Genomic DNA, 11319 nt, shown 5'->3' with positions numbered 1-11319 from the left:
TATAAATGGTACAAATGACTAAAATTTAAGTAACAGTTTTATGAACCTTTCCTGATAAATTTACTAGAGAACAAGATTCAAACACAAACACACACACACACACAAATACAGAGAGAGATCATAAGTAATGAACATAAAATACACAATCACTGTATAACTAAAGATAGTACAGTATATAAGGGCTATAGGCTTTGATGATGCAGATGTAATACCAATATTTTCTAATAGGAAGTTGACAAAAAACACACATTATATATAAAGCCCATTTTCAGTGACTATGTTGTTGGTATAAATAGCCTAATATCCTTAGATTGTTGTGTAGTATAAAATAAAGCATACCCATTGATAGAGTATTGTAGCAATAGTGGGCTAAGCCACTTTGGCTCCCAGTTGGTCGCACATGCACACTTGCCCAGGAGCTATCTGGATTCACAAATGGAACACACACACACACACACACACACACACACACACACACATGCACACACACCAGCTAATTTTAATTTTAAAATTAAAAGGCTGGGCAATTCTAGTCTTCCCTTCGGCTAGCACACATTTCCCTCCTATAATCCTGGTTTAACACCCTCTAACTCTGTATTTTCTTTGTTGCCCTGCTTCTGGGCGGCTCCCTAGTCTTTGCTGCCCAAGACACTTTTGGGCAGCACTTCTGGGAATGGCATTCCTTCTCACCTACATTTTGGATGATTTTCCTTCTGCAGCTCTAAATCTGAACTATCTCCCTCTGAATCATGGCAATTCTCTGCCACTTTTCCCAGTTTGGAGCATGTACCTGGTGCAAACCTGAAGGTTCCGCCCCATCTCCCTCTGCCCAGCTATTGGCTGTACAGCAATTCTTTATTACCAATCAGAGCAAACTGGGGGCAGGCTTTCTTTAGCCTTCATGCAGGACACTGCAAACAAATTTTTGGGGTAAAACAGCAAGAGAACAGCAGCAGCTACACAGGCTATTGTAATTATATCTCCCCTGTGTGTGTCTAAGAACCAAGAAAGAAGACACAAATATATAACATAAAAAGATACACAAACCCCCTATATGATAACTTTTAAGTAGAAATGATCAGTTTAAAACAGAGATTTTTATCTTTAAACATACGTATTTTCTAACTCAGTTCACAAAATCAACCAACATAGAACAAAATGTATGCTATTAGCATTCCTGGTGTTCAGGTTGTGGTTTCCTTGAAAGGAAACCAGGGCTTTGGGGGGCGGGGAAGCTGATTTCGAGTCATTAGTCATTTCAAATACGTTAAGGGGAGAGGGGCAAAAAAAAAATCGCACACCCAAAGAGTTGTGGTTTATAGACAATTTAAAGCTTTTTAAATTTGCAATATTTTAAACATTTTCTACAGTGCATCCATTTGAAGAATTATATGACCTTTAAACTAAAAAGATGGAGAGCAGAAGTGTATTATGAAAACACATATGTAGAAATAAATGCATTAAAGTATATCTTTGGAAATGTCATGAGTCACTAAAACGGCACATTTGAAATACTCTTTAAAGGAATCCTCTGAAGGAGCTGTGCACACACGCGTCTTTCTTGGCAAAGAGATTCTTCAAGTCTATAGGCAGAAATGGCCTTGGGACCAAGTTAAGAAATTACAGCCCAGCACCGCCTGTGTGAGACACGAAGCCCTCCCTGAGCCCGCTGCATCCGCAGAATGTATCATGTTCAGTTAGCTCCGTGGGGGAGCAAGGGCACACAGCAGAGGCGAGACCTCAGCTTTCATTTCAAATATGTATCACTCAGCTCCAGGGATTTGGGGGCTACAGATAAATGTGTTCAAGAAGACAGTGTTCTTGAGTAAGTACGAAATGGAAGAACATACCTCCCACCTGAGGTCTCCCATCACAGCCACGGAGTAATCCTACCTTCCCCTCGTCATCTGAACAGGAAATGGGCAACCCACAGCGTCTGCGGTAAAATGTTTTTCCAGGAAGTGTTTCCAAGTGGGTTTCAATGACCACAACAGATTGCAGTGGTCAGAGCTGCAAGAGGACGGGTGGACAATGGGAAGACGAAGCGATTTGACGCTGCCTTCCACCCAACTTCCCATTCCAAGTCAACAACTGGAGACCTCTATTTCCTTCCTATAAAAATGAAGCCCATCTCGCTTGAGAGCTTTGTCAGGAGCGCAGTGAAGATTAATGAGAAGATGTTTATAAATATCTTTAAAACCCCAGAGTGAAAAGTAGTTGTATAAGCGTGAAATATTGTGTATGGAGAGCTATCTCGGAATCCACAAAAATAGAGGGGAGGAGTTCAAAAGGAGATTTCAACTCTTTAAAATACAGTTTCTCGGCTGCTACCGGTGTTATGTAGGTCTCTGACTGCAAGTGACTGAGAGGCCAGCAATTATCAAATGTAGGGCAGGGGCTGATCCCAACCTTCCGAGAAGGTCGCGTCTGCGTGTGAATGTGCTTTGTCTGCCACTGGAAACAGAGCCAAGGACCGAGAAAGTGAAAACCCAGGAGTCCTTCCCTCGGTGGAGAGGCGCTCTGAGTTATTTGAGGGTCCTGGGAGGGTTCTCCAACCTAGAATCTACAAGGCTATGAGGTCGGATGTGGATACAAGCTGTAACTCTTGAACTCACCTTCTGAAACTACTCCCAGTTGGACTGGAGTTCTGCCGGGAAATCTGCTTTGTAATGAGTTGATTTTTATTTGCCCCAAGCTCTAAGAACCAGTTTAGACTTTACAGTCTGGAGGTCTGTAGTGAATTGACAGCTCGCTTGCAGAAGGCGAGGAAGTGATGAAGACGGTCTGAATTTGAACCTGAGTTCGAAGTTTTGCCATACAATAGATCATGGGCAGAATATAATAACAGAAGATAGAGAGAACTAGGCTTCCTGGGACAGACTCTGTTTAGTTACTACACACAGTTATTCTTGTACCCAGGCTGCCAGGTGTGAACTAGCTGTGGCTGTGTGCTTAAATGGAATAAATAAATATTCTGTATTCAGGCTAATAGTATATTCAGTAGACACATGTGGCTAGTGAACATTTAAAATTAAAACATCACTAATTAGAGATATATTTACACTGCCAGATTATATGATTTTATATGACATTATATTTTAATGTATATTACTTCATGTTTTTATATTGGCTATATATTGAAATGAACATTTTTGAAATTATCTTATTCGAGTTATTGAAATTAAATCTATCCATTTTTTGTAAATATATCTACCTGAAGATTTTTAGTTATGTATGTGATTTGTGTTATATTTCTATTGGACAGTTCTGTTCTAGATCAGTATACTGTCTGAGTCCTAGTTTAGAAGACTCTTGGTCGTGGAGTGTCCTCTGGCTTATACTAGTGTGCCAAGGTCTGGCCTCACCACTATCTTAGCAAGGTGACCTTATTGTAATGGGCCCTCAAGAGAGATAAAGAGTAAGGCAGGTCTGGCCCAGCTCATTCATCAATCAGTACAGAAAACCTGCAGAATCCAAACTTGCCTACAATACAGACAAGTCAAAGGGTAGGAACTGTGCAATAACTGTAAAGACAATAAAAACCCAATAGTGTCCGGCGCTTGTGATAACTCTATCCTGTATCGTAGCCTTGGTCTCTCATTGCCTTGCTCCTTCCTAATCATGATGCAGAAGAGAGGATGGGAAAGGAGATGGAGATAGGGATTGGACCGGGTTTGAACCCTCTGGTTTTCTCTCTTGGACCTGGGTCTGACAGAAACTTACCCTATCCTATCTGCAGTGCCTTCAGAATACACTTTTGAAAAGTGTTTCTTTAACTCAAGGTGTCAAAACTCACTGTTTAGGTTCTTTTCATGACTGGCCTAGATACCAAGAAAGATACAATGAAAGCCTTAGCAGACTTCCTTTTAAATCAGAACAAGCGAGGAGAAGCTTGTGGGTTATTGAGAGTATGGTAAATTTTACACTGAGAGAGAGGCGTGGGAAAAGAAGGTTCTCACCTTGTTAACTGAGCTAGAACTGAAAATAAAGATACGGATGAGCTCTGACTGCTTGGCTGCTTGCAAGCAGTAGTGCCCTAAACATCCCAAAAGGACTAAAACACTTACCAGCCTCCATCTATCCTGTGACCTCATTAAAACCCCTCTTATGTATGGTTTCTGACACCAAAGTCCCAGAGACACCCACAAGGCCAGTATCAAGCTCTCTGCTTGAATCTCACGAATGATCAGCTCGTCCATATTGAAGTCTTTAGTGAGTGGCCATAGCAACCTTGCTTCATGACTGAAATTAGGGACGCATTTTTTTTACTCTAAACAGATGATACAGTGTAGGTAGGGGAGAACAAAAGACAAACTTCATTTGGCTCAGTCACCCAACAGATGGAACTGGCCAAGACTAGAAATTAATATTAGATGATAGAGAGAAAAACTGGGCTTGACCTACCTCAGTAGAGAACCTAGAGGAGCCATTGGCTCCTACTTTTACTGTTGTCCTGAGCTGATTGTGGCAACGTGGGTTAGGCAGAAATCAATAGGAAAAATCTCAGTCGTGCCTCCTAGCCACCCAGGCTATGCGGTGACAAGGTAATCCTCAGCTACACAGGTCAGAGGTCGAAACTCTTCTCCCATTCCGCCATTTTTGTTTTACTTATTGTGATTTTTTCTGACAGGAAATGGGAATTTGGTTGATAATTACCAGGCCTACAGATAAGGTTTCCTCATTAAAGTCTCATAAAACCATGAAAATAAATCATTGCAAATGGGGAGAGAAAGACAATCTCCTGTTTAGACTTTTCCATGACTGCTCAGACCAATTATTTTTCGTCTTGCAGCCAGCAATTTTATTCTCAGCTAGTGTAGGGTCTGATAATCATAGGAAAGAATTTAGAGACCTCACAGGACTTTTTTGATTTCAAGTTAATGGCTTGGTATGTCAAGGACATGCTGAGCCTGGCAGAATAAATTATGAGACCACAGCTGAAGAAACACAGAGAAGGAAGCCCATGTAATACACATCTGCAGATATGATAGAAACATAAATAAATGTGACAGTTTGGAGAAAATCGACGAGGTCCATTTGGCCAGTCCTGGAAATCAAAGCTGTTTGGAGCTACAGGAATACTGATGGTACCCAATGAGATGCAAATAAAAGTCCAAACAGACCACTTTCTCGTTCTTTCTCCAGGGTGGGTTCCTTCCTTGAACAGCTCAGTCTTGACACTCCAACCAGGCCACAGGGCAGGAGGTTTCCAGTTTTTCTACTGGTCTAAGCATTACACCAAATGTTGTTACTGTATTAACAAATATTAGCCATTGTCCTTAAGGTCTTACATGCAATCTCCAGGAAATCCCCAAACCTAAGTATGTGTGGCATTCCTGTTAGAGTGGATGCCTAGAGCCATTGCATCAAACTGACTGACTAGAGCAGGGACAGCAATATACTGTACAATCGCTTCATAATTCCAGAAGAAAGGAGCCCATGTTATTCATAGGAAGTTGTTTGAATGAAAATAACCAAGGCATTCTGGTGGGAGGAAAGGTGACAGAGTCTGCTCAGGACTGACAACTTTCCAGATGGTAAAGCTTTCCGTACTAAATCTGAACTATGGATGAAGGGCAGCCAAGTAGACCAGAGACATGAACTGAGACTGGACTATTTCTTAAGCAGTGACTGCAAAGTACCTAAACATAGATGTCATAGTTAGGGGTTTTACTGCTGTGAACAGACACCATGACCAAAGCAAGCATTTAATTGAGGTTGGCTTACAGGTTCACAGGTTCAGTGCATTAGCATCATGGTGGAAACATGACTGCATCCAGGCAGGCATGGTGCAGGAGGAGCTGAGAGCTCTACATCTTCATCTGAAGACTGCTAGCAGAATATTGCTTCCAGGTAGCTAAGATGGGGGGTCTTAAATCCCACACCCACAGTGACACACCTACTCCAACAAGGCCACACCTACTCCAACAGGGCCACAGCTTTTAATAGTACCACTCCCTGGGCAGAGGATATACAAATCATCACAATAGGAGAGTTTGATTTAATCTGTCTACATTTTTGCTTTTGCTGCTGAGTAGAAAATGAGGCATAAAAGCTCAAAGAATATAAAAGAGCTTAAGGGGGGATCTGGCTATATGTGGGAGTATTTTGATACTCCAATAGAAAGCCAGTTGTAAATTGTGGCTCCTGTGTGCACCATTGAAGATGTGGGTGATTTCTGAGTACATAGGGCCCCTGAATGCTTTGAGTTTTGTCTTCAGATTGCTGCTCTGCTGAACAGAGAACTCGGTCCACCAAATCGTCAAGGCTGACTATACTGACACAAAGCACTGACCTGGTTACACAGGCAGCTGAACACAGTCAGCCACTGGGTTTGTATTTGAAATTTGAAAAGGCCAAGAAAGAGGAAAACCAATAATTCAATAGTATAGGAATATGATAGGTGATCACAGTCAGCAGAGAGTCATAGATTATGTTGATTGTGTGCTCTTTCAGTGATGCAATGAACACACAGCTTTACTCCTGTATCAGTGACTTTTCTGTTCTGTGGTGAACACCATGGCAAAAAGCATCTTGTAGAGATGTATTTTGGCTCATGCTTCCAGAGGAGAGAGAGGCATGGTACCAGGAGGCCAGAGCAGGATGCCGAGAGATCCCATCTTTTATCCACAAACATGAAGAAGAGAGCAAATAGGAAATGGAGTGAATTTCCTCACATCCCCAAATAGCATAAGCAACCAAGGATTAATGACCTAAATGTTCAAATATATGTGCCTATGGGAGATGGTTCTCAATGATGCTTCCACAAGACCTACAACCTTTCTCTCAACACTCAAAGTCTCAATCGAATCATGATTAAAACATCAAATTCCCGCAGTGAAACCTCCTACAGTGTGTACCTCCAACGTTCCATGGTTCTCCCTACCCTCGGAGATTGTTGGCCTATACGGTCCATGAGGGCAAAGGAAGCAGAGATGACTAATAGGGGTTCTGAAGTCCTATGAGTTCATACGGTGAACGATAACACCAGAACCAGCTGCAGTGTAGGAACTTGGAGGCAGGAGTGGATACAGAGGCCATAGAGGGATGCTGCTTACTGGCTTCTTTCCCCTGCCTTGCTCAGCTTGCTTTCTTATAGAACCCAGGACTACCAGCCCAGGGATGGCACCACTCAAAATGGGCTCTCCCACTCTATTAGTCACTACTTGAGAAAGTGCCTTATAGCTGGATCTCATGGAGGCATTTCCTCAACGGAAGATCCTTTCTCTGTAATAACTCCAGCTTGTGTCACGTTGACACACAAAACCAGGCAGTACACTTGGAGTAATTCAAGGCTTCTATAATTTGGGGGAATGGGGACAGAAACATCCATATTGGGCAAAGGTTGTTGTCTGAAGGCTTAAGGTCCTGGAATGCCTCATTAGCCTGAGGACGCATTTCAGGAATCTCAGGTGCTAGCTGAAGGGGTTCTTCTTGGGAGAAAGGAAGTTGAAGCTGTGATCTAACCGAGGCTAAGGGACATTCTGCGGGTAGAGGGTTTTGAATTCCTCAGACAAGGTCAGAGAAGGAGAAGCCCTGACATCGGATGGGGTCTGCCATGTTGCACTGAGTCCTAGAAGGCTCTCCAGTCAATGGGAGACTTCCATCTTAATCAGCTGCATTTTCCCACAGGGTTCCTCAAAACTGCCCAAGTCATCATAATAACAAAGGTCTGAGGCAGTGTCACAGGTAAGAAGACCTTATGAAGACAAGATAGATAAACATAGTGTAACATCTTAGAATGGGTAAAAACTTAAGAAAATTAGTATAAAGCATGAATTTAACTCAATAACAATGCATCAGTCTAGATCATTAACTACTGCAGTAGTGCCATACCACTCTAAAATATTGATAATAATAATAATAATAAGGGAAATTCTGTGACGAGCCTAGGGATACTAGGAGCTCAGAGTTATCGCCTTCACTTTCCTCAAGCTAGTCTAAAAAGGTTCTAATAATAAAAAGGCAAATGCAAGGCATTAAAGCTAATTTATTGAGTAGAAGGAAATATCAAAAATAAAGTACGTCTACAACTTGAAACATAAAGGCTGGCTATTATAGTTCAATATGAATGTTCTCCCACACACTTGTGTATTGAATACTTGGGCCATGGCTGATGGTGCTAATCAAACAGGCTCTGGAAATTATGGCAGGTAGAACCCAGGAGGAGGAAGTGGCTTACTACCTGTGGTGGTTTGAATAGGAATGGCCCCCATAGGTTCATACATTTGAATGTTTAGTCACAAGGGAGTGGGACACTTTGGTAAAATTAGGACGATTATAAGGTGTAGCCTCCCCCAGCCTGAAGCGGACTGGTACAAACCATGTCGCCACTGAGGTGGGGCCACCTGCAATGCAGCTTTCCAACTTGGCTGGCTCATTTTGAAGTGACAAGTACCTGCTCTTCTGCTACCTGCCAAGAGGTTGAACCTGTCTTCCTGAGAGATTTCTGAATAAGCGGCCAGCCTGGCGACCCAGTGTTGACAGAATGGCTCCAGGCACCAAGAGTGGACTGGCAGGGGTGGGGGGGTTGGCAGGGGGGGTTCCCCCTTATAAGCCCGGTCTCTTAGTAAACTCGCGGGCCTTGATCAGAGCTTTGTCTTGGTCTCCATTAATCTCTCTCCCCGTCTAAGACTTTTTCATCCCCAGCCTGCCTCCCAGGTGTACCGGGTTCTCGTAGGCCTCTGGCCAGCATACAACAATAAGGTGTGGCCTTGTTGGAGGAAGTGTGTTGCTGGAAGTGGGCTCTGAGGTTTCAAAAGCCCATGCCAGGCCCAGTCTCTCTCTCTTTCTGCCTGTGATCAGGATATAGTCTAAATTACTTCTCCAGCATTCTACCTACTGCCACGTTCCCTACCACGATGATAACGGACTAGGCCTCTGACACTGTAGTCAGCCCTTTATAACATGTTCTCCTTTATAAGAGTTGCTGTGGTCATGGTGCCTCTTCACAGCAAAAGTACAGTGATTAATACACTAGGATATATACTTGATTCCTGGTCTCTCTCTCTCTCTCTCTCTCTCTCTCTCTCTCTCTCCTTCCCTCTCTCCCTCCCTCCCTCTCCCTCCCTCCCTCTCCCTCCCTCCCTCTCTCCCTCTCTCCCTCCCTCCCTCTCTCCCTCTCCCTCCCTCCCTCTCTCCCTCTCTCCCTCCCTCCCTCTCTCTCCCTCCCCCCCCTCTCTCTCTCTGTCTCTCTCTCTCTCTTGCCCCCCCTCTTCTCTCTCTCTCTCCCTAAGGAGGTAAAAAACCTTACCTCCTAACATTATTCTCTGCCAAAGCACATAGGGACAAGCAACCATGAACTGGACTGTCTGAAACTCTGAGTTATAATAAATCCTTCCTCCTGCAATTTGTGTCCACCAGGTATTTTGCTACAGCAATGAAAAAAATAACTCAGAAAACTCATAACACAGAAGCAGGTTCTTGGCTGTGATTGCACTGACCTTCTGATTCTTAGTCTTCGGAATTGACTCATGAGAAGAATTTTAGAGAGTTTGGAGATAGAGGCAAGAGAAACCCTAGAACCTGTAAGCTGGGGTTTATTGGATGCTTCTAATAAGAGTTCAGGTGCCAATAGAAACGCAGAAGGTAAGCTTATATTCAGGAGGTTTCCTGTAAGAACAAGCACTCTAAAGGGGACAGGACAGGAGCCACTTATGTTCCATTTTGATGAATAACTTGTCTATACTTTGTCCTCGTCCTGAGAGAATTATGTGTGGCTGAGTTTAATCTGATAGAAGGATTTTCAAGGGAATCCGGTATTCAGAGACAAGCATGGTGACTGCTATCTGCGTTGGGCCAGATTTGTAAGAATCAGGATCTAGAAATAGAACAGAAAGACGTAAAAGACTTTCAGTTTGGTTAGAAAGTTAGAGGCCACATTGGGGCTATGAAAGGCATAATTTCTAAAGTTGTTAGAACCATTTTTAAAGAGACAAATAGCTTGCATGGAGACAGTAGTGAGACTCCCCGATCTCAGGATCGGGTGGGCCCTACCTGTGGCAGGCTCCCAGCTATGAAAGGATAAGGTCAACTTGACACTGTTTCCAAAACAGATAAATCCATAAATACAGACAAACAGAAACTGACATGGAATTGGTAAGGAATGTTAAAATACCACTTAATGGGTACAGATTTGGTTTTGGTGCTGATAAAATAAAATATTTGAGGCTCTGTAGAGGAGAAGAATGTACAACATTGTGAATGTACTGGATACATGACAGATTATAGATGCTACATGGTTTTTACCTCAGTTAAAAAGAACTGGAAATGAAATAACTTAATAAATAAAATATATTCATTAACAATTTAATAAATAAAAAGTATTCATTGTAATTTATTATATAAAATTAATTTTTTCTTTTTCTATTTTTAAAAATTATTTTATTGATTTACATCCCAAATGCTGCCCCCTCCCCGCCCTCCTTTCCAGAGTTCTTTCCCCCATTCTCACTCTCCTTCATCTCTGAAAGGATGCACCCCCACCCTGGTACATCATGTTTCTACAGGATTAGGCACATCCTCTCTGAGTGAGGCCAGAAAAGGCAGCCCACTGCTAAGTGCCGAGGCCTCGGACCAGCCTGTGTATTCTCATCCATCAGTTGGTGGCTTAATCTCTAGGAGCTCCCAGGGGCCTGGGTTAGTTCACATTCTTGGTCTTGCTATAGGGTCACCCTCCACTTCAGCTCCTTCAATCCTTCCTCTAAATCTTCCATAGGGGTCCCTGACATCAGTCCAATGATGGGTTCTAAGTATCTGCATCTGTCTCAGTCAGCTGCTGGTAGAGCCTTTCAGAAGATAGCCATGTCAGGTTCCTTTTTTTCCCCGAGGCAGGGTTTCTCTGTGTAGCTCTGGCTGTCCTGGAACTCATTCTGTAGACCAGGCTGACCTCGAACTCAGAAATGCACCTGCCTCTTCCTCCCAAGTGCTGGGATTAAAGGCATGCACCACCACCGCCCGGCAAAATGCTTCAGCTTTAGACTGTACAGGGATTGAACCTGTGACCTTGGCGTTATTAGCACCATGCTCTAACCAACTGAGCTAACTGGCCAACTGCCAGGTTCCTATCTACAAGCACAACATGGTATCAGTAATAGTATCAGGGTTTGGTGCCTGCACATGGGATGGGTCCCAAGTTAGGCAGGTCACTGGATGGCCTTTCCTTCAGTCTCTGCTCCATTTTTGAGCCTGCACTTCTTTTTGACAGGAACAATTTTGGGTTGAAAGTTTCATAAGTGGGTTGATGTCCCCATCCCTTCAATGGGGGTCCAGTCTGACTACTGGAGGTGGATTCTTCAGATTCCATATCCCCACTGTTGG

General features: G+C 43.2%; 1 non-coding gene across 1 annotated transcript; it reads right to left on the bottom strand.

The window, feature by feature from the left end:
• Positions 1 to 10976: 10976 nt before the first annotated feature.
• Trnai-aau (transfer RNA isoleucine (anticodon AAU)) lies at positions 10977 to 11050 on the bottom strand. Its single transcript has one exon. It is a non-coding gene; the product is annotated as a tRNA-Ile (tRNA).
• Positions 11051 to 11319: the final 269 nt, after the last annotated feature.

This window comes from Mus caroli, unplaced genomic scaffold (assembly GCF_978045245.1).
Source record: "Mus caroli unplaced genomic scaffold, Mus_caroli_1 scaffold_10, whole genome shotgun sequence".
In the NCBI taxonomy this organism is placed as follows: Eukaryota; Metazoa; Chordata; class Mammalia; order Rodentia; family Muridae; genus Mus; species Mus caroli.
This window is presented reverse-complemented; position numbering and strand designations above follow the sequence as displayed.